Genomic DNA, 25,614 nt, shown 5'->3' on the forward strand with positions numbered 1-25,614 from the left:
CATCATCCATAGCAACATTTTTCTATATATGTTAACTAAGGCAAGAGAAACAAAATAAAAAAATAAACTATTGGGAATACATCAAAATAAAAAGCTTTTGCACAGCAAAGGAAACCATCAAGAGAACATAAAGGCAACCCATTGAATAGGAGAAGAGGGATCCCTGGGTGGCACAGCGGTTTGGCGCCTGCCTTTGGCCCAGGGCGCAATCCTGGAGACCCGGGATCGAATCCCACATCGGGCTCCCGGTGCATGGAGCCTGCTCTCTGCCTATGTCTCTGCGCCTCTCTCTCTCTCTCTCTGTGACTATCATAAATAAATAAAAACAATAGGAGAAGATATTTGTGAATGACATTCCTGATAAGGATTAAAATCCAAAATATTATAAAGAACTCATACAACTCAAGATCAGAAAAAAACAATCTGACTTTTTTATTCTTTTTTTTTAAGATTTTATTTATTTATTCATGAGAGACACACAGAGAGAGGCAGAGACACAGGCAGAGGGAGAAGCAGGCTCCATGCGGGAAGCCCGATGTGGGACTCGATCCCAGGACTCCAGGATCATGTCCTGAGCCAAAGGCAGACACTCAAATGCTGAGACACCCAGGTGTCCCAAACAATCTGATTTTTTAAAAATGGACAAAAGCCTTGAACAGACAGTTTTCCAAAGAGTATATATGGATTACCAACAGACACATGAAAAGATGTTCAATTGATCATCAGAGAAATGTCCATCAAAATCACAATGAGATATTGCTTCATACATATTTAAGTGGCTAAAATCAAGAAGACAAGAAACAGTAAGTGTTGGCAAGGATGTAGAGGAAAAGGAATCTTTGTGCACTGTTGGTAGGAATGTAAATTGGTACAGCCACTGTGGGAAACAGTACAAAGTTTCCTCAAAAAATTAAAAATAGAAATAGCGTATGATGCCACAATTCCACCTTTGGGCATTTATCCAGGGAAAATGAAAACGGTAACTTGAAAAGCTATATGCACCCTTATGTCTATAGCAGCATTTATAATATCCAAGACATGAAAGTAACCTAAGTGTCCATCAATAGAAAAATGGATAAAGAAAATGTGGTATATATACACTATGGAATATAATACAACCATAAAAAAGGGTAAGATCATACCATTTGAAACAATATAGATAGACCTAAGGGGGCATTATGCTAAGTGAAATAAGGCAAACTGAGAAAGAAGAATATCGTATGATTCCACTCATAAATTGAATCTTAAATAAATAAACAAAAGGCAGAAGCAGAATTATAAACAGATAATAAACTGATGGTTGCCAGAGGGGTCAAGGGTCAGGCAAAATGGGTGAAGGCTGAATAGAAGATACAGGACTCCAGTTATAGAATAAATAAGTCATAGGAATAAAATACAAAGCATAAGGAATATAGTCAGTGATATTACAATAGCATTGTATGGCGACAGATGGCAGGTACACTGGTGGTCAGTTTATAAGGTATAAACTTCTCAAATCACTAAGCTGTACACCTAAAACTAATGTTACATTGTGTGTCAACTCCACCCAGATTTTTTTAAAAAGTGAGTAATAAACAGGAATTCATCTACAACCTCTATACAAAAGCTTCAAAATTGAAGAGAGACATGAAAAATTCATAGAGATGGAGAGTTTAGACAAACCATTCAGTAATTTTTAAACAATTTAAAGTATTTTAAAATAAAAGTATAATATCCCTTTAAAATGAAAATTGAGCTGATGGTGCTCAAAAATACAGAAAAAAAGAGTTAGGGATAAAAAAGTATCACACACACACAAAAAAAGGATCACACAAAATAAAAAAGCAATTAAAAAGATGATTGATAAGAGAGATAAAGTGATCCAGTGTATAAACAGTGTTCAAATGTACAAACAAAACAAGTAGAATAGAGAAAAAAATTCAAAAGTATCACAGAAGAAAACATTAAAATAAAAATTGAAACTGAATATTGAAATGGCTTACCACATATCAAGAAAAAAAAATGTAGACAATACCAAAATTAGGATAGGTCCCTGGGAAATTTGATATAAAAATCTGATGCAGGGACACCTGGGTGGCTCAGGGTTGAACATCTGCCTTTGGCTCAGGGCGTGACCCTGAGGACCAGGATCGAGTCCCACGTCAGACTCCCTGCATGAGGGAGCTTGCTTCTCCCTCAGCCTCTGTCTCTGCCCCTCTCTCTGTCTCTCTCTCTCTCTGTATCTCTCATGAATAAATAAATAAAATCTTGTAAAAAAATTTTAATGCCAAATGAGCAACATCATGATATATTTAGGAAAAGTTTTAAAAATTACAAGGATTAAAAAACAAATCATAAAGGATATTGGAAGAAAGGCAAGGTACATACAAGCCTAAGCAAGAAGAAGAAGAAAATGTGAACTTGCCAATTAATTTCTTCACTTTTATGGTACTATCTAAAGTGGAAACATGTAATTAAGTATCAACAAACGAAAGTATAAATGAGTACCCTTTCTTTTTCTTTAGCTTTAGGGAGATATTTAAAGACCCAATCAATCTCTCTTGTCCTAGAGAAACATTCATCTGAAGCCCTTTGCTTCAGATAATTCAGCAATTCCTTTTTGTTTCAGAGAATTAACTTTAGTTCAGGGTGTCATCCTGGGGTCCCACATCAGCTCCCTGCGTGGAGCCTGCTTCTCCCTCTGCCTCTGTCTCTGCCTCTCTTGTTAAATGTAATTAAAGTTCAGCTTAAAAATTGAATGTATAGTGTGATCCATTTATTTTTCTAAAATTATCTTTAAAAATATATCTGCATATATGGATAAAGAGAGGTTTGAAATGATGTTATTAAATTTGGATTTTTTTGGTTGTGACATTTGAGCTTTTTTTTCTTTTTTTTTTTTTTTATGATAGTCACAGAGAGAGAGAGAGGCAGAGACACAGGCAGAGGGAGAAGCAGGCTCCATGCACCGGAAGCCCGATGTGGGATTCGATCCCGGGCCTCCAGGATCGCGCCCTGGGCCAAAGGCAGGCGCCAAACTGCTGCGCCACCCAGGGATCCCCTTGAGCATTTTTTCTTACATTACTTTCTTCTTTATGCTTTTCTATACAGCTTGAATTTTTAAAGGGAATAATTTTTATGAAAATAACAATATGTATTAACAAATACATAATAATTTAAAATGCTTTCTCTAGGAAAAATAATTTGCATGTATTTAATGTGTCCAGCATGAGGGTCCCATCATTCTCTGCTGACAGGTATCATGATTGCAGGCAGTAACTAAACTGAGGACTCTATACCAAGAACATCACTCTAAGAATCACATCAGATGAAAGGCAGCATAGGAAATTCAGGTTTATACCTTTACACCTATGAATGCAAGGATTAAAAACATTACCTACATCAGTGCTTTTTATTTTGACCCTTTTTTAGTGACTCATACAATACTTTGAGGTACAATGGATCATTTTTGTTCCTTTAACGATTTCTATTCAGAGAATTAAAGCTGTCCTTGACATTTAACCTATACTTACAGCAAAAGACTTACAGCATAAATTAGAAAATCATGAGTTGTATGAGTTGATTTCTGATGAGTGCCACTATCTTATGGTTACAATTATGGTGCATCAAACAGGCATTCTTTTCTTAATCTTTTAGCAATCTTATGGTTGAGATCTTCACAATTCTAGCTAAGATGGGGGAAGCCTTCTAAATGAGCTCCTGCTTTTCATCCCTATTCTTGTCCCCAAACCCCAACCCCATTTATCCTTTATGTGTATGCCATTCCAGAATAAGCTTTCTAAAAGTCAATCCTGTTTACCTCCATTATTAAAATTCTTTAATAAATACCCATCACCTTTACTATAAGATCAAAACCTATTATATCATAGAAGGTTCTGATTCCTGCCTCCTTTTATAAATGAGTTTTATAGGGGGTGAATGTCTCCAAGTTTTCTTGAGGAGGGATTTTTTTTCTTAAGCAGAGGATTAGAATTTCTCCAACTTTTACTCAATCCAGTCCTGTGGAGGTAGAAATCTGATTAATAAATTTTGGAAGAACAAACTAGAATGTGTGTGGTAAGCATCATCCTTCCTCCAGGTTGTAAGCTGCACACGAGGAGAATGATTTCTGCTCCTTTTCCAAGTCTCTGTCTGCCCTGGCCCTGTGCTTTTTTCATTAGGCCAGGAAATCTCATCTGTCTGGGCTTCAAAATTATTGAGTACATTTGACTACTAAACCTAAAGCCATTTGCTCAATCTAGCTTCTATCAGTAAAAACATTAAATAAATAAGTAGATAGATAGATGATAGATAGATAAATAAATAATTTTTAAAAGCCTGTATTTCCTCTACTTTTCTTTCTTTTTACTTTTCAACTTTTTCACAATCCTGGTAGGGGAGTAGTGTACTCTTTACCAAATGCCCCCCCAAAGGCCCCAGTGCAAGTTTGCCTTTCACTGAGGACTTAAACTTTGCCAAATACTATACCGGTGGATTCTCTAACATGGGTTATGTCATATAGTCATCACAGTCTCCACCTCTCCACAGCCTCTGCCATGTGGCTCTTGGCTCCTCAACTCTCCTCACCACCCCACAACCTCAAGCTCCATATTATAGGGAAGGAAAGATTTCCCTATTCTGATTTGTAAAATAATAGGATGGAAATTTCAAGAAAACCAAGAGATCGAACTGGTAAAGTATTTCATATATGCTAACTTTCCTATGGAAAGGTAAAGTTCAAACAATACTTGGTTATCGTATACATACACTCTCTTGAACTTTCTGCCCACTTAAGGGAAATGGTTCTGTGCCCAGAAGCTGTTTCTAGCTTGATGATTAAGGATTAGATGATAAAAAGGACATTTCCTGACTATAGCTAAACTATCTCTGGGGAATTTTTAATCTAGAGTTCCTGTTTCAAACCAAAAGAGCATGTTGAATCTTTTGTTATTTAACCTGGAGTATGATTTTTGTGCCTTGCTAAAAAATGAATTAGATACTCCACCATGATAAAATGCCTCTAGACCTCGACCTGTTTGGAAAGATAACATTCCATGTTTCTTTTGAACTGTTTTTGCAAAGGACCTAATCTCTCCCTAAACAAACTGGAGAAACATACTTATCAAAAAGCAAGGCAGTGGGATTCCTAAAGAATTTCATAAAAGGATTTACTTATTGTGTGTTACCCCTTAATGTACGTTGGGAGACATATTATAGGAAAGGGAAGAGTTATGTCAGTCTACCTTGTTTAAGAATAATTACCCTCTTCCATTATTATCCTTTATTCCCATAAAATAAATCATTGCATCATTACACAGTCAAGGCCTGAAGGTTCAGTTCTTGGTGGGAATTCTCCAAAATCTCATATAACACCATATTGCTGTTTTATCTGATTCTTAGTCCTATTTTTTTTTTCTATTCTGTTTCTGATATAGAATTGATGACAAAAAATTACTCCTATTAGTTCTTGGAAACAAATGTCATTAAAGTATTTATAGAGCAATAATCATAGATTCAAGTAAGAATAAAGTTAAAAGATGTTTTTGTATATTTCACACTTTTAAGCAATATTGAGTATAAACATAAATGATACAGAAAGGAGGAATAAGAAAACTACATATGCATATCTTAACATGTTACAATTTTTATTAATAATCTAAAATTTTTAGATAAGTGCCAGAGTTTTTAAAATTTGAGTAAAAGCTCCAAATAAAAGTCTTATATTTAACGACCCTATTAAATTGTATCACAAACTTGGAACGTTGTATTCTTATTTCATTAATTTTTAAAAAAATATTAGAGAGGAAATTGATAGGTATAGCAGCCAGCTAGGTAAGTTCTAACTTGTAATAAGTGAGACAGACCTCTTGCAAGAAAATACAGCTTCAAAATCAGATCAAGGGACACCTGGGTGGCTCAGCGGTTGACCGTGTGCCTTCTGCTCAGGGCATAATCCCTGAGTCCCAGGATCGAGTCCCACGCCGGGTTCCCTGCATGGAGCCTGCTCCCTCTGCCTGTGTCTCTGCCTCTCGCTCTCTCTCTGTGTCTCTCATGAATAAATAAATAAAATCTTTTAAAAAATTAAATCAACATCCTATTTTAGCTAATTTTTTCCATTGAAAATGAAATTAGTAGTGTCAGTCAGCATGTTGTTGTTTCAACTTAATCTGACAGTGCTACTTTCTGAAGGTAGAATGTCTGTCAGTAGCACCGAAATGGAGCCTAACCTATTAGGTTAGCCATCGAGTCAGGAACTGAAGAGATCTTTTATTTCTTCAAGAAGAAACTATATCTCTCTAGTTAGTACAATTTATTAGCTAGCATCTAACAAAAGTAATCAGATACATCTTTCTTAGCTTTAGTCCAATTCTTGAGTTTAATGTAAAACCAAAACTTAGTGTTTAATTACATGCCCACAACCATTGCTTTTGCAGAAACGAGCTTCTACGCTAGACAGAAACAATACACATGAAACATAACCAAACCCATTACCTAAGTCACCTCAATCAATGGCCAGGACTGCAGCAGCAAGCCACAATGGCAGAACTATCAATCTCTCAATGTGGCTGAATAAGCACCAAATAGACCACATCCCAAGCAAAGCAAATCCATGACATTTAGATCAGCACTACACTCAATGGCTGGGCAAAAACAGTGTTTTGATTATACTAACACTTAACCTATTTGGTATGAACTGTCATTTGTGCTAAAACTATGCATCATACTGTGTTGCAAATAACACATCCATATGGTGAATTTAAATTTCTGAGGCTGGAATGAAAAGTTTGAGGTTTCTTTTCATTCTTGGTATTGATCTAATGTCAACCTCCCTGGGTTTATTTCCTGCCAAAATGCGGCAAAATATTGGACAGGTTAGGAAGATGACGTTTTTCAAACATTGAGCTTCACAGAGAAAAGGTTCTATTAAAAAATCCAAGTAACAGTATTGCTGTTTGTAATGCATCATAATACATTCAGGAAATAATATTCCCTGAAATTAAGGGAAGTCTGTCTGAATTGGATCATAAAAATAGTTTACAAAGCATTCTCTAATAAACCCCTGAATGTTTCTGAGTACATTGTCCATAAACAATACCAAAATTTAAAAAATATTAATTTACTCTTACAAGTAATGACTTGTCTTCATAGGCAGTGAATTTATGTTCAGCTTTTTACTCTCATAGGTATGGAAAGAAAAGAACTCAGTTGTCCTGTTCTCATTCTTTAAAAAAAAAAAAAAGACTTTAGTTTTTTATGAGAGAGAGAGAGAAAGAACATGAGCAGGAGGGCATGGGTAGAGGCAGAGAGGAAGAAGCAGACTCCCTGCTGAGAAGGGAGCCCAACACAGGGCTCAATCCCAGGACCCCAGAATCATGACCTGAACCAAAGACAGACACTTAACGAAGGCACCCTGTCCTGTTTTTACTCTTGATTCTTTCTGCTTTCATTTTCAAGTTTGAAGAAGAACATCTTCTGCTTAAATGTTAGATACACATACATGTATTATATGACATGCTATTGACACATTCTAATTCACCCATTTATTTACTCAAAAAACAATTTTTGTTACTGGGCACCTGCTCTTTGCCAGGCAATGCCCTGTTATCTGTAAGGTGTGTTCAAAATGCTTTAGGAACTACAGAATAATCAGATGGGGCAACCAAAACTTCACTGGCAATATGTACGCTTGTACTTTTTTACACATTTCTTTACTTATTGAGTTGAGAAGCACAAATTTCCAGGAAGGGCCAGAAATGCATTTGCACAATGTTGTTAATCAAATATTTCCTTTTTGTGCTTACAGAACTGAATACTTACCTTGGCTATTAAGAAGCCTAAGTGGTAGCCTCTGTGATTCGATTCCAAGGCCCATTCCACATTAAGAATAATACCTTTCTCTCATATGGATAAACAGCTAATTAAACAGCCTGCCTACAAGATATGTAGTATCAAGTACACAAGTACTGTCAACTATAAGCACAATGGCGGAAGGCTTTTTGCCTATAGAAAACAAATCACAGCCAGTATAAGATTATTATAAACTCTATTTGATTGGTTCAACAAACATTCCCATGTGTCAGCTACCCTTCCAGGGATCATGTATACAACTTTGACCAAAACAAAGGTCTCTGTCCTCATGGAGCCCCAATAATTCCAATAATTGATAGCACAAAAGTAAAACAGAAAGTTGACAGCTATGTATGAATGTGTAATCTTTCCTTACAACTTATATTAAAAGAATTTTCTCTTGATAGGCAAATACCTTTAGTTTCTATTTGTTTATTCACTTATTCATTCTACAAAAATTCACCAAATTAAGATCCAGGCACTATGCTGGGATTTACAGTTGAAGTTATAACTATATAATTACAGTTGTAAATTATATAATTTTTATTGAAAAAAGTAACTTTGACTGTAACTGGGATTATCTCACTATTTTCCATTATCATGCCTTCAAAAGATGTAATTGTCTTATCCAGAGATTTCAAATATATGGCATCTAAAATACTATTTATTCTCTTTTTGCCCAAAACAAAAATCACTCATGAATCTGGACTTTTTCCCACTGAATTTAAACATAGCCTCAAAATTCTGCAAAGGTTGACCTTTCAGCTTTCCACAATCAATCCTGTAATTGTCTTAACAAGGTGAAACTTAATTGCCATTTTTGGTTGAGCCTATACTTCAAAAGCCACAGTGGATTTCTGAATGGTAGGCATAATATTTAAGAAGAGTGGTAAATCTACTAATAAACTGTATTGCTGAAGTCAAACCAACTACAAAATAACAGCTCCAAAATTTCTGGCTGAACACTGTAAAAATTAATTTTTTACTCAAATTCAGGTTCTCAGCAGAACATCGAAGTGGGTCCATGGCTCTACTCTGCAATTACTCAAGGAACCAGTTTTGGTTTTTTGTTTGTTTGGTTTTTTTTTTCATCTAATGTCTCTACCATTCTGCGCAATCTTGAAATCTTCCACTGAATCCTCCTTTAGGAGCCATGTGAATGGGGAAAGAATGGGTATGTAGGATGGTTAAGAGAACTTTTGTGTCAGGGCTGTACATGGCATATTTTATTTTTGCCCACATTTTTTTGGTCAGAACTCAGTCATATGATTATGCTTCCTAACTGCAAGTGAGACTGGGAAGTATAGTCTGTGTTCCTAAGAGAGAAATAAAATGAGGTTTGGAGAATATATAGTATATCCCTACCACATCAGCCTCAAGCAGGATGAGATGGTAATGCACTTTCTAAACATAAACTTAATTTATAGCAATAATTCTCAGCTTATAGCACTCAGCCAGTTAATAATAATTTAAATTTGGTGTTAATGATCGGTACCTCTAAACATCATTAAATCTGTTAAGACATTCCATTGTCATGAAAATACTATTATTAGTTGGACCAGTAGTTAGTGTTAGAAAATTTTTGTTTGCAGTTTTATTACAGTTATGATATTTGTTTTCATGTCTTCCTTTGTAAATTTTTCTGTATGAGCCCATTGAAGTTTGCAGCCCTATATAAACATAGATATAAATTCTAAGAAATTTTTATCCTTTCTAGGTCACCTTAAATTTCCAAATTCAACTGGAGTAATGAAAATCTGGTTTGATATTCTATTTCTGGAGTAATTAGGCCTGTCAACCAGTAACAAACTTCTTGGAGGTCCCAAAATATTATTGCCCAATTTTCTCAAAAATCACCTTGAATTTTTTGGAACCACCAAGATGGTAACCAACAATAGTGAATTCCAGGGCAAAAGGCCCCCCATGGGTTTATTTCATAGTGTTCTGGTGGAAATGAAAGACCTACATCTACAAAACAAAACAACAGCAATAAAAACTCTGTTTTTGATATTGCATAATGAAATAAGAGATTTTCAAGCTGGAAATTTGGCCCTTCTGACTCTTTGGTGTTGCTCAAGAATGGGGCTTGGACAGAGCCAAATTTTGCTTACTGTTTTCCAGCCTTTAGCAGTCACTTATTAATCAATTTTTTGAAGCTCTATTCCTTGGGTCTGGCTATTAGGGAAGAATATGTTGATTGAAATTACTGGGCAAGCAATGTAAGAAATGATCTGCTCAGTGTGGAATACAGAAGAAAAAAACAGCAGGTGTCAATGTGTATGTGACAGGCTGTTTTCTGAATAAAACATAAAATACTTCTATGGCCATCGCCAAGAGGAGAGAAGTAGCTGATGAAAATCATTTGTTCCAACACAAGGGCCTGGGGAATAATATTCTTTAGATGAAAAACATTGCTGATTTTCTTCCCATTAGCAATGGGAAAATCTTGCTGTAAAGAATACAGCATCAAGAGTCCTGATATGAAAAAAACACATTTCCAGCTAATGGTTAGAAGGCTAGTAAGGAGGCAAAATACACCAACTTCAAAAAGAAATTTTAATTCAGTCTCAATACCTTTTTATTATAGCATTTTATTTCCTGAAATTTAATTCAATAAAGAAACTCTTTATTCACAGAGATATAATAAAGAAATCTTACATATAGTCACAAATACTGCATTTTCTGATAAAATATATTATTAATAAAATCTGTTTTATTTGTTTCAAAGGATACTTCTTCCTGAGTTGATATTCATGCAAAGTGTGACCATACATTGGACTGATCCAATCCAATGCCTTCATCATAAAAGCAAGGAAACAGATAACTGGAAAGGCTAAATATTTTTTCAAAGTCACAAAATGAATTTCTACAACTGAAACTAGAAGGTAAGTCTACAGAACATGAATCCATAGTTCTTACTACTGAAAATAATAAGCTCAAAAGAGGTTTTTTTATTTAGTGTTGCTTTGTGCCTATAGCCAGCAGGTGATGGCAACTAATTATAATTTTTACAGATTCTAATTTGTACATCATTAACATTAAATTACATTGTAGATATGAACTGTAATTCCAGATATACAAAATAAAATGAATACCAACTCATTAAATCTTCATCCCTACTGTTTTAAATATAATTGCCTACACACCTATGAAAATATGGAATATATCATTTTAACACAAAACAAAAATGTGAGGATCCTGATAATAGTAAGAATGGGATCAGTTACCTACTGTTTATAATTCAGAGACATGAATCTAAGAGGCTTGCATGATGGAATGTAGTTAATATAAATAGTTATAAGCTGTAATCAAGGTTAGAGGAGAAAAATCAATATAACAGTTTCCAAAATTAGGGAAACTAATATTAGTCTTATAACTAAATCACTTCTATAGCCCGGAAATAAATTATTAGTGAAGTACACAAAACATTTTCAGGGATAAAACTGTGCAGAATGCAATAAGAGAACAGAATTTCCTCTGAAGTAGTAGCAACTAATAAAAAACGAAAAGAACAAACTGTAGCTTGAGCAAGTTTGTATGGCACTCAAATCCATTCTCTTTGTTTATAAAAACATGCTCCCCATGCTTGAGGGTAAATTATTTAGGGAGTTCTTGGTCTATTTGGGGAGACAAATATGTTTGAAATAACAACTAATATTTCCCACTTTTCCAATATCTCTTACTCTCCCCTCATTTGTGTAATAATTTGATCTTGCAGCATGCAAGGTCAAGAAAAAACAAATTACTCTAGAAAAAAATAAATATTTTTAAGTTTCAAAAGCCTAACTTCTCAGGGAATTCAGGGCAAAGAAGAAACTAGATGAATGAGTCCTAAATTTCCTGCCTCTGTGACAGAATAAAAATGTCTCAGAACTGAAAGAAGAGAAATTAATTAAACAGGAAAGGAGGAAGTACTTATAAGAGAAGATACATTGGTAGAGCCTAAGACAGTGTAACCAGGCCTCAAAGGGATCTTACTGCAAGAAGAATGAGTACTCAGAGGCCATCTTGCTTCCAGTGCAGTTCCAATTTATGTCATCTTATTCTGTAATATACATGGTATCCTCAAAGGGCAGCTGCATCCCATTGTGATGGTTTTGAACTTCACAATTCTAAGGAGTTACTATTTACATAGATACTGACTTGAATGGCACCCTCTGGAGTCGTGCCACCATATAAAACAACTCTAAGAAGCTTTGTGGAGGGAGCCAAGGTAGCCCTTGAAGACTGCCCAGTCCCTATCCATGGTACACGGCTTGTGTTGAGAAGTCATGTTATCTATCCTTCCTGCTAGGGTCTGGTGAGCTTCTTCTTTGATGGCTGTCAGCACTTCACCCACTGACCATCAAATAGGCTAGCAGTGCCCTAAATATTTGGCCCACCATCCAACCTCCTCTCCATTCAGTATACAAGGAAATATACAAGTTACAAAATTCTGTAATACCTTTACAGAAAGAAGAACAAAGGCTTGAAATGCCTGTGTTGGTGATGAAGGATCAGGGATATTTTTAAGAACTGTCATCTAGGGATCCCTGGGTGGCGCAGCGGTTTGGCGCCTGCCTTTGGCCCAGGGCGCGATCCTGGAGACCCGGGATCGAATCCCACATCGGGCTCCCAGTGCATGGAGCCTGCTTCTCCCTCTGCCTGTGTCTCTGCCTCTCTCTCTCTCTGTGACTATCATAAAAAAATAAATAAAATTAAAAAAAAAAAAACAGAAAAAAAAAAAAAAGAACTGTCATCTAAGTTGAGTTTTGAACCTTGGTGAAGTTTTGCAGCTTGCTGATAGTTTACTACAATAACAATAACAATAACAATAACAATAACAATAACAATAACAATTATTATGTCTTTTTAAGTGCCAAGCATTGTTCTAAATGCTTTGGAAAATAAGAGTATGGGATAACGAAATATCATTTAAAATAAAAATATGCATATTGATTAAAAATGAAGTCTTTGGGACCAGGCTGCCTGTATCTCAGCATCCACTTTGTAATAGTTCTGAAATCCTGGGCAAATCTCTTATCTTCTATGTGCTTCAGTTTCCTCATCTGTAAAATGTAGCAGCATAAAAAAGATGCAAATCAAACTTCTAGTGATGAGAACTACTATTCTGAGGTGAAAAATACACTAGGTTGGAATAAACAATGAATTGGACATTATATAAGAAAAGAATATTGAACTTGAAGACATAGCACTAGAAACTACCAAAAATGAATCAGAAAGAAAAAAAAAATACCAAAAACAAATGAACAGAGCATCAGTGAGCTATAAGACAGCCTATGAAGTATATAATGTAATTGCAAGTAGAGTCTTCAAAGAAGTGTGGGTACAGAAGCCATAAATGAACCAATGACTTAAAAATGTCCAAATTTGATAAACATAAACCCAGAGATCCAAGAATCTCTATTAACCCCAAACACAAAAAACAAACAAAAATATTTTTGAGGCACATCAAAATCACTTAAAATAGTGACAAAGACAAAAATTTTAAAAGCAGAGAAAAAAAGCACACAACATGTACAAAGGAACAAAGATGAGAATGACTATAGGTTTCTCATTAGAAATAATGCAAGTTAGAAGACCGTGGAATGGTGTCTTTAAAGTACTGTTAAATTGAAATGAAAATATCTTTAAAATTGAAGGGGTGTGGCACCTGGGTGGTTTACGAGTTGAGCATCTGCCTTAGGCTTGGATCCTGATCCTGGGGTCCTGGGATCGAGTCCCACATCGGACTCCCCGCGGGGAGCCTGCCTCTCCCTCTGCCTATGTCTCTGACTCTCTCGGTGTGTCTCATGAATAAATAAATAAAATCTTTTAAAAAAACTGAAGGGGTAATAAATGTTTCTTCCTCAGGTCAGAAACAGGCAAGCATGACCACTGTCGCTAGTGCTATTGAACTAGTATTGTATTAGAAGTATTTATATTAGAAGTGTTAAGCTGAAGAGAAAAAAAAAAAAAAAGAAGTGCTAGGCTATGCGATAAGGTGATAAAATCTAAGTCTAAGGACTTAGATTTGGGATTTTTTTTAATTTTTATTTATGATAGTCACAGAGAGAGAGAGAGGCAGAGACACAGGCAGAAGCAGGCTCCATGCACCGGGAGCCCGACGTGGGATTCGATCCCGGGTCTCCAGGATCGCGCCCCGGGCCAAAGGCAGGCGCCAAACCGCTGCGCCACCCAGGGATCCCTGATTTGGGATTTTCAAAAATTGTACAAAGCCACAGTAATCAAGATAGGGTAATAATGGGAACAAAACAATGAACTCTTCTCATTACTTCACCCACCCTTAAAAATTAACTCAAAAGGTGCTATAGACTTAAATGTAAAAACTAAATTTAAAAAATTCTAGAAGAAAATATAGGAGATAATACCTGTGACCTTGAATTAAGCAGAGTTCTAAGATACAATACTTAAGCACAATCCACAATAATTTTTTTAAAAAATTTGATAAATTAGACTTCATCAAAATTAAAACGTCTGCTCTTTGAAAGATACTATAAACAGAATGAGAACATAACCACTGACTGAGAAATTATTTGCACATAGAAAATACTTGCTAATCACATATCAGATAAAGGACTTGTATCTAGAATATATAAAGACTTCTCAAAGCCCAATACAAAAACAACTTGAATTAATTAATTAATTAAAGCAATAGTTTGAACAGACATGTCACCAAGGAAGAGATACAAATGGCAAATAAGCATATAAAAGGATAGTCAGTGTCACGTCATTGGAAAAATTAAAATTAAAAATACAATGATATACCATGACACACCTATTAAAATTATTAAAACTAAAACACTGAACATATCAGGGGTTGTCAAGATGTGCAACTAGTACTCTCATATACTGTTGGTAGGAATGTAAAATGCTACCATCGCTTAGAATAACAGTTGGCAGCCTCTTAAAAAACTAAATAGATACCTATCATTTGACTAATCCATCCTACTGGGGGATCCCTGGGTGGCTCAGGTGGTTTAGTGCCTGCCTCTGGCCCAGGGCGTGATGCTGGAGACCCAGGATCGAGTCCCACATCAGGCTGCTGCATGGAGCCTGCTTCTCCCTCTGCCTGTGTCTCTGCCTCTCTCTCTCTCTGTGTGTCTGTCATATAAATAAATAAAATCTTTAAAAAAAATCCATCCTACTCCTTGTATTTACCCAAGAAAATGAAAGATGTCAGTACAAAGACTTGAAAATAATTGTTCATAGAAAATTTATTTGTAGGAGCTAAAAACTAGAACCCAAACAACTGTAAATAAGTTAATGACCAAATTGTAGTACATTTATACAATGGACTACTACACAGCAGGAAAAAAGTATGAACTGGGACGCCTGGGTGGCTCAGTGGTTAAGCATCTGCCTTCGGCTCAAGGTGTGATCCTAGAGTCCCAGGATCAAGTCCCACGTCAGGCTCCCTGCATGGAGCCTGCTTCTCCCTCTGCCTATGTCTCTCCTCTGTGGTATGTGTGTATGTGTGTGTGGGTGTGTGATGAATAAACAAAATGTTTAAGAAAAAAAAGGTATGAACCACTGATACATGTGGCAACAGGGATGAACTCTGAAATAATCCTGCTGAGTTAAAGCCACATGAAAAAAATATATACACTGTATGCTCCATTTCTGTATAATTTTTGAAAATGCCAACCAGTTTATAGTGCCAGAAAACAAATTAGCAATCGGGTTTAGACCAGGAAAGACAAAAGGGAGGAAAAACCAAGGGGCTTTAAAGAGACTTCTAGGGATGACAGATGTGCTCATTATCTTGATTGTAGTGATGGGTCTCACTGTTTATGTCAAACTTATCAAATTGTGCATTTTAAATATGTGGAATTTATTGTGTGTCAATTATACCTCAGTATAGCAGATTTCAAAAAATAAGAATATATAGCACCACCAAGATGACCCAGAAAGGCACAGTAGAGACAGATTTCTGCTTCTCGGGAAACACAACATTTTTTTCCCATTCGTAAACTAGAGGCCCTCAACCATTCTACATACATGGCAACTATGTAAGGAGACACACAAATACACACAATTTTCTTCTTGAATCCCCTAGTTGCCAGTAGGTAATATAATGCTGGGATAAGCATACTGAGCCTTCTTTAAATACAAAGACTTATTCTTTTTTCTCATGTTAGCTCACTGAAAATTAAATACAGGCTACCGGATCTGACCTGTCATTCATTCTGCTGCTATTATGGGAATTCTCAGGCCACTGAGGCTACAGAGGGCAAAGATGCCAACCATTTATATATCATATCAAGCATGTGATGACAGAATTGCCGGGCAACTTTAATTTTTCATCCCACATTTACTCCAAAGGTGCAGTTAGAAAAGGAAAGTGACTTTAATGTGTTCTGTGGGAAATATACATGATGGAACATTCCAGAAATTCCCTAATTTAGAATAAATACATAATCTGGACAGAAAGTCAGAAAAATTATAATGGTGTTGCCTCTGGGGAACAGAAATGAGAATAAAAGAAAGATTCACATTTGGGTGAACCTTTACATGCCTGGAAGTTGATGCCATGTGTGCAAAATACATTTTCAAGAGAAAAATAAACAATAAAAATTTTTAAATGAAGCACAGCTCTGCCACTGGGATTGCTGTCCCTGGGTCAATCCCAAAGAATGGGTCTGGTACTAGCATTTCCCTCTTCAGATCAATAAAGTTCTTTTTTTTTAATCTTAATTTGTTTTTTTTTTTAATTTACTGCTGCTTCTACGAACTTTTTTTGACATGTTAAATTGGTGTACCACTTGCAAAGATACTCGGGGGATGGTAGCTGATAATCCTCTAATTACAAATGGGGGTGAGATATAAATTATTAATATTCAGTGTGATTCCTCGCCCCCAGGCTATAAAAGCTGTGGAAACAAAGGTTAATCCAATAGATTGTTTTTTCATCTATAACTTAAGGGCTGTCTTTATCTTTGTGTGTAGTTGTAGCTAATTTACATTCATTTGGCATCTTTTGAAAATGTTCATTACATACTGCATTAATGTTAACTGCTTTCCATAGAGAAAGAAAATTTGTTATCCATCCTCAGACATGTCATTGAAAGATATTTTTCACTATCACTTAGTAACTTTGCATTCTATTAGAAAAGCTTCCAAAATGTTAGCAGGCATCCATCATCAGATCAAATACCTTTTACTTTCAGTTTTTCATATGTATAACTGAAGAATAGAATAAATGGTCTTTGTTCTATTATCTTCCGATAAACTCTACTAGAGAAAAAACTACTAATACTTAAGAAAACCTAATTAAAGATTTTACACATGTTCAAGCACCCACAGGAAAAGCAACATCTGTCCTTAATCATTTTTTTAAAGAAGAAAGAAAGAAAAAAGAAATTAAAAGAACATAGAAGTATGTATAATTATTCTTTACAAATCTGTATAAACCCAGGTTATACATAATAATGATATAATCTCCTATACAATATCTGTAAGTTCTTTTTAACATTAATATATTTTAACAATAATGTATTGCTTCTCTTTACTGTATCATCAGAGGAACCTTAGTATAAAAATTAAATGGGTTAACGGCTGAAGTTCTAAGAGCAATTATTGTGCCAAATTTATCACCAATTATTCTCAGACATTTCTGGCTTTAAAACCAGACTTCATCACTGACTAACTCTGTATATTTGAACAAGAAACATCACATCTATATCACTAGCACCTATGAGCTCACTTTTCTCATCTATAAAATGGGACAGTAACCCATGCATTATATAGGCTTACTATAAGGTTTAAATTAGATGATATATGTAAAATGTTTGGTATATGGTAGGTATTCAACTCATGTTCTTTTTTTAAGGTTAATTAAACTTTAAGTGATATAAACCTCTTAGAATTAAATACTTCTTCTTATCTGTTAAATATACATCATTTTCTTGACAAGAGAATAGTCTTCTCAATTACATATGTTTATTCTTATGATATTCTTTGTTATCTGTAATTATTGTTCTTATAATGATAACAGAACTAACTTCACACAGTTATGAGAATTTCATGAATACACGTATGTGAACTTTTTTACATATCATAAGGTTACCAAATATATTTTATGAAATTAAATATTACATAATATGAATTCTCATAACACTGAAAAATCATAGGGGGATACAAGTTTATTTTTCTTTCTAAATTATGAGCTTGATGATGAAGAAGTGGATTTAATCAAATAATCTCTAGAATTTAGTATTGTGTCTAGCCCATAATAAATATTCAATCGCAAAGAATGTTTAATTGATTATAAATAAGAAATATTTCTTTTGAGGAATACTTTAAGTGAGATGATTTTCAATACATTTTATGTCATAGAAATATTCTTAAGGGGTATTTATTTAGACTAAGGATCAGCTCATGTTCTTGCCTTACCCTTCAGAATTATAAGCAGCAGACCCAACTCAGCCAGTATTTTAAAAAGTAAAAAAAAGAAAGAAAAAAGAAAGAAAACTTCTTCTGCTATTGGTTCAATCTTAACACATGTATTTGGCTTAATGGGTCATTACTAGATCACACATATACGTTTCTATAGATTTGCATTCGGTAACTTGGGTCTTACACATTCTATTATTGGAAACATGATTTCAGAACATCAACCTCATAAATATATATATTAATATATATTATTTATTATTATTTATATATTATATATAATATTATTTATATATATAAATACATATATTTCTGAGAAGCAGTTCCATATCAACTACATAATATAATTGTATATGTTTAAAAACAATCTTTAAGTTATAAGTTATCACTTAGATATTATAAAACTTCTAAGACCCAGAAAACCACTCACAATCATTTGAACACACTGAGACACTAAAGGAATAATTTCAGAGAATCAGGCTGAAAAGCGGCATGCTGGCCACCCAGAGATCTTAGCATCTTGGTGAAAAAAAGACCTAAAAACCTAACCAAAATACCTTTGTTATAATGATATTCTCTAACCAACTCTACTAAAACATATCCCATAATCAAAAACATACCTTATGAATATTCTACACACAAAAAAAGGCATAGATATTCACCAACCTTAAACAATTGTAATTATACCACTTTTGATCCAACAAATTTTTACTAAGTACTTATTAGGTACCAAGCTTTGGAGATCCTAGGTTAGAAAGACATACCACTGTCCCCCAAAGAATCCACTTCTACTGGCTAAAGCTGTAAGACATGTAAACAGGTCATTGTGGTAGCAAGTGATCTATGCTTTGATGAAGCAGATTATTAGACTGGATAAGAAGGGCACCTGCCCTGTGCATAGGCTTGAGGAAGTCTTTCTCTTTTAAGTTTTTTATTTCAGTTCCAGTAGAGTTAACATACAGTGTTGTATTAGTTTCAGATACACAATATGATGGTTCAACAATTCTATATGTTACTCAGTGCTCATCGTGATGAGTGTACTCTTCATCCCCATCACCCATTTCACCCAGCCCCCCATGCACCTCCCCTCTGGTGACTATCAGCTTGTCTCTATAGTTAAGAGTCTTTTTCTTGGTTTCTCTCTCTTTCTCTCTTTTCCCCTCTTTGTTCCTTTGTTTTGTTTCTGAAATTCCACATATGAGTGAAATCATATGATATTTGTCTTTCTCTGTCTGACTTATTTCACTTAGCATTGTACTCTCTATCTCCACCTCACACCTGTCAGAGTGGCTAAAATAAAAAACACAAGACACAAGTATAAAGTGAGAATGTGGAGAAAAAGGAACTCTAGTGCACTGCTGGTGAGAATGCCAACTCGTGCAGCCACTCTGGAAAACAGTATGAAGGTGCCTCAAAAAGTTAAAAATAGAACTACCTTGTGATCCAGGAATTGCACTACTGGGTATTTACCCCTAAAACACAATTCAAAGGGATATATGCACCCCTATGTTTATTGCAGCATTATTTACAATAAGCATGAGGAAGACCTTGGGGACAAAATAATGTCTCAATTGTGTCTTAAAGGATGCAAAGAAAGAGTCATCTAGGCAGACACCCCTAGATCCCCATCTGAATAAAGAGCTGGGCGCTGGATGAAATGCTAAAAACCTATTTGAAAATCTGCCTTGTTGATATTAGTAAGGATGCCTTAAAATGAAGCACAATTTCTAGGGACTCTGACAGGCTATTCCCTTACCAACTTAAAAGTGTAAATATGAGCTGCTATAATATTGAGTGAAAATGTCACCACATGCAATTCAATCTTCATTAATCCAAAATTGTCAGGTAGCATATTTCCAGAAGCTGTATCAGCAACCACCAACAACCAATATAGGCAAGCAAATTAGAAGATTTACTTCATGAAGAGAAAGCTTGGCATGTGTTAACTAAGGAAAGAGTATGCATCCAAATGAACTCATTAACAAGAGCCTAGCAGCTGCCAGATTACTACTAAGAAATGAAGAGCCTATTGAAATGTAAGCCACAAGAATGTTCCCCAAAAATATTTTAAAACACATCAGTTGGCATTGCTTCATTTAAAAGAATAATACTTCCCTCAATATAGGAACTTCCCATATTAAAACAGAGGTCCAGTCTTATAATTACTGCTTTTTACATTCACTAGGTTGAGCTTTATATATTGTATGTACCAGATGTATTTTAGAGTCAGAGCACCAACCTTATAAGTGACCAAATTGATCCAAGTGTTTTAACATCCCATAGGCATAGATGCCATGTTTATTAGATAAAGCATCATGTCCTTAGGATAAAATCTGAGGTTTTCCCACATCTCTAATAAATAATCATTGACACTTACTATTGAATTTCAATCTAAACGATAGATAGATAGATAGATAGATAGATAGATAGATGATAGATAGATAGATAGATAGATAGATAGATAGATAGATATGCAGTACTCCCAATTATCAATGAATATTGGAAGATTCTCCTTTACCTAAAAATCATACTCTTTAAAGTGGTCATTTCCTTTTAGACAACCAGATCAATAAACAGATCCTAAAGTCGCCTCATTATATTTTATAATGTAATATAATTTTAATTATATTCTGAGCATGTTTTGCCATAAAATGTGTATGTTTTTCTTCAATCTAAGAGTATTCATTATTTGCTACCATGCAGGAAAATAGATTTAACCACAAAATCCAATATTGCTATAAGTTTATCACCCCAATATGCTTTCATATTCACTGTTTGAGGTATCATAAAAATAATTTATGTTCACATTGCCCTGCACTGAAGAATATATTATAAACAAAAACTTTCATGGAAAGGTTAGGCATATTGTGAAAAATTAGCCTTTGAGCTAAATTATGTCTGCAAGCTTAGGAGATATATGTTCATCATAGCTTGACATTTTATAGAGTTCAGAACTCACTATCCAAAGATCTCTATAAGTCATGTTTTTGGCCTCTATTATGCCTAGGAACAAAACTTTTAATGACATATTCCTTATGTTAAAAAGAAAGATGTGTTTCTGATTGTGATAGAACCAGGTAAAATATTTCCATTCATGTAATTTATGAGCATTCACTTTGCTGCCTATATCTTCAAATGAATGTATCAAGCTTCCAGATATATATGCTGCAACAAGACCACTATTTCTCTTTTCTTTGCACCCTGCAGTGCAATGGTGTGCAATTAGCAAATGATCTATAATCTTTAAGGGTTTGTTGGCTAAATTTTTCTAATTTAAAAGTAAGCCTATAATCAGTCTCATGAGGTGTCAAATGCTAGGCAGGAATATAATGCACTCAAGAAAGAGTTATCCAGAAGTTACTCTTGTCACCCTTCCAGAACTTCATCTTAATACCTGTATCTCTATTAAATATGTAATAGAATAGGGACATTTATGGATTTACCTCTCTGACACAAGGCTATTGGAGGGTTACCATGAAGGTTCACAGGACCCTGATTTGCAATTTTCCTACAGTACAAATTTAATTTCTCTGAAACTGTTACAGATGTTCTGAGAGCTGAGCTCTGAATTACAGCTGTTTTACTTTAAGCTAATTATCCTTGAATTACTTTCTTTGGAAGTATTGTGATTTGAGAATTTCAGACAAACCTTAGGATCCATCCCTCATATGTATCTCCGGCCTCATTTCTTGTCACCCTTATATTTCATAAGGGGCACTTTGAAAGGTTAGTTTCCCACTAGGTTTAACCAGGTACCTAACTTCTGTGTTCCATCGTTCCATGAGCATATTTGCTATTTGCCAAAGATTTCAGGGACAAGAAAACCCAGATCCTCAAAATTCACATCTTTTCCCTCTAGATCTTGAGTATTTTTTTAAAGTATGTTCCACACCCAGCATGAAACCCAACATGGGGCTTGAACTCACAACCTTGACTGAGAACAAGACCTGAACTGAGATCAAGAGTCAGACACTTAACCAACTGAGCCACCCAGGCACCCCTTCAGCTCTTTTTACTATTTATTCTCTTCCAGATACTCTACCTAAAACTTCATGATCCTAGTAGTTTCAATAACACCAGAAGAAACCTTCTCTTCCAGAAAAATTGAGTAGCAGGGGATGGATTTGTCTTTTTTTTTTTTCTGAAAAAAAACAAAACAAAGCCAAACTTTAAATGGACAAATATGTGAAATGACAATTCTCAACCTATGAATGTCAGACTATATCTGTTTCATTTAACAGGTGATTTTTAAGAGAAGGGAAACACAGTGAGCCCTATGATTGCCTCAGCTTAGTGCCTAGAGACTAGTCCTACGGTCATGATGATTCAGGCAGGGTGAACATATGCCTGGTGATTCATAAGAGATGATACTGGGAATTCAAGGAAGCCAAGGCAACTGGAGTTCAGAGAGAATAGAGCTGCAAAAACAGAGAACCAAGAGCTGAGGAGCATCTTCCTCATGTCTTTGGCTAAGTACTGATCAGAGTGTAAGTGTGAGGAATCTACCCAAGGCCAAGGAAAGAAACATCCAAAATGATTAAGGGAGCGGGGGGAATGTCAGAGTTCACACAGAGCCATGAAGAGTTTCTGGTCACACGAGACAGAACTGAGAACCTCATAAGTCACAGGACCTTGATTATAGTATTTAGAAGAGTTTTGCCTTAATACTGAGCGGGGAGGGGGGGATTCGGGAATTGCCCCAGAACACATGTTGGTCTCATTCTACCTGACAGTTTAAGAGTAAGGCTCAAAAGGAACCAATGGTTTCCAAGTAACTTAACTATGCCCCAGTAATTTCAGGAATACAAAAATATCCAACAAGAGCAAGGTAAAATTCATAATGCAAGTATCCAATAAAAAATTAGCAAGCATGTAAAGAAACAATTTCACCCATGCATAGAAAAAAGTTGATCAGTTGGAATTGACCTAGAAATTATACAAATGATAGAATTAGCAAAGACAATAAAACAGTTTTAACTGCATTCCATATGCTCAAGAAGTTAGAAGAACTTAGCATGTTAATTGGAGACATGGAAGATATAAAAATACACTCAAATCAAACTTCTAGAGATGAAAACTACCATGCTTGCAAAGTATAGAAATCACTTTAATGTAAAGACACATATATATTAAAAATAAAAGGGCCAATAACCTCAGAGGAAATTAACACATTTTTCATTTTTGCAAAATTATTTTGCCCTGGGACACCTGGGTGACTCAGTCAGTTAAGCATCTGACTTCAGCTCAGGTCATAATCTCAGGGTCCTGGAATCAAGTCCCATATCAGGCTCCGTGCTTAGCAGAGAGCCTGCTTGTCCCTTTGCCTCTCCCCCAACTAGGGCTCTCCCCTCTCTCTGTCTCTCTTTCTCTTTCTCTCTCTCTCTCTCTCTCTCTCTCTCTCTCAGATAAATAAAATCGTTAAAAAATTTTTTTGCTCTGCCTGACCAAAAAATAATTTTGTAAAAAGCATGTATCTCTTCAAAATTTCACCAAATTGTATGTTTTTGCTTTACTATGTCTCATTTATTTTCAAGATTTCAAAAACAAGAAAACAATACAGGCAAGTTCATCACCTCTAATCCTAGTTTTCTTTCCTTTGTGATAGATTAGCAAATTAGGCATCTGTTTGCATCCTATGAAAATTTTCTACAAGAGAATTCAATGGAACTAGGAAACCTATTATCTATTCAGAAGTATATACCTAGTGCAACATTTTGGCAGATGCTTTGCAAACTGAATAGACACAAGCAAGTCAATTTCCCTTTATTATCCATAAACATTGTATAAAACTAGGCATTTCAGTGTTTACCTATCTTGATTTATCATTTTTATGCAAATTATACTTATTTACATAATTCTAAACTACTCAATTACAAATTAAGTAAGCAAAATATTATAAAGAAAAACATAATTAATAATCTCTCCAACAAAAGTATTCAAGCTTATAACAAAGATGTTGTAAGAAAGGAATACTCTATTTTGTCAAATAATGATTTACAAAGATTTAGGATTACAGATAGACATAGTACTATAATTTAGAAGAGTAAACATAATTACATACAATTTCTAGACTACTTTAAAATTTGTTTCTTTAGGTTTTTAGCTCTAAACAAAATGCTTTGCAGAGAATAGTTTAAATATTTTCTCACTAAATATCACAATCTTAAGATGCTCGAAGACTTTTTAAAATAGAGGAACTAAGATACTAATAGACTAAGCACTTTGTCCAAAGTCCCCTGAAGAATTAGTTCGCTCATTCATTCATTCATTTAAATATTTATTAGAGCCTATTGCATACAAGCCACTCTGCTAAGTACTAAAATGACATAATCAAATAAAAAATAATCCTTCTCTTAGATACTGACACCTGCTGTGAACTCAATGTTTATGCCTTCCCAAAATTTATATGTTGAAATCTTACTCCTCACTGTGATAGTACTTGGAAACACCCATTTTACCACCTGTCTCTGAATTTGACTATTTTTTTCTTTTAATTTTAATTCCAGTCTAGTGTACACCTGATATTAAATAACACTGTATGTTAGGTATTTTTCTTTTCTAGGTATTTCATGTAAATGGAGTCATGACACATTTCTGTTCCCTTCTCATTTCTTTTTGTGTATAATTGATAGATACTTTCTTTGTGGTTATGACAGGGATTACATATAACATCCTAAAACTATAACAATAATCTTAATAGATAACAATTCAACTTTAATCACATACAAAATATCTATTTCTATATAGCTCCACTCACTCACCACTTTAGATTATTGGTGCACAAGTTACATGTTCATACATTGTGTATCCATTAACATAGATAATTATTTATGCATTTGTCTTTTAAATCCTGCCGAAAATAAAAAGCAGGGTTATAAACCAAAATTACTGTAACACTGAGTTTTATGTTTATACATGCAGTAACCCTTTACTGGAAATCTTTATATCTTCATATGGCTTCAAGTTACTGTGTAGTGTCCTCTAACATTACTTGTAAGGCATAGCATATCTAGTGGTAATGAATATCCTCAGCTTTTATTTACCTGAGAATCTTTTAGTTTCTCCCTCATTTTTGAAGGATAGCTTTGCCAGACAAAGAATTCTCAGTTGAAATTATTTTCTTTCTACCCTTGAAGTAAATCCTCTATTTTCTGTCCTGTAAGATTTCTGCTAAGAAATTGATTTTTACTATATTGAGGATCCTTGTGTGTGATGAGTTGCTTCCCTCTTGCTGCCTTAAACGTTCTCTCTTTGTCTTTGTCTTTTGACAGTTTGATTATAATGTGTCTCGGTGTGGGTCTCATTAGGTTTATCCTTCCTAGAGTTCATTGTAGATTTGTAGATGCATATCTTTGTCCAATTTGGAAAGTTTGCAGACACTATTTCTCAAAT

General features: G+C 34.8%; 1 protein-coding gene across 2 annotated transcripts in view; it reads right to left on the reverse strand.

Annotated features, from left to right (window-relative positions):
- Positions 1-25,614, reverse strand: part of ARHGAP24 (Rho GTPase activating protein 24) — a 726,334-nt gene that overhangs the window by 615,885 nt on the left and 84,835 nt on the right. Inside the window, exon 1 of one of the 2 annotated variants that reach the window (XM_055312961.1) lies at positions 22,265-22,284. The exons of the other annotated variant lie outside the window; for it this stretch is intronic. The gene's annotated coding sequence lies outside the window, so the exon portion shown is untranslated. Of the gene's footprint in view, positions 1-22,264; positions 22,285-25,614 lie in introns of those variants that run through there. 2 annotated transcript variants of the gene reach the window in all.

The sequence above is a fragment of the Nyctereutes procyonoides genome, unplaced genomic scaffold (assembly GCF_905146905.1).
Source record: "Nyctereutes procyonoides isolate TBG_1078 unplaced genomic scaffold, NYPRO_anot_genome, whole genome shotgun sequence".
Lineage (NCBI taxonomy): Eukaryota > Metazoa > Chordata > Mammalia > Carnivora > Canidae > Nyctereutes > Nyctereutes procyonoides.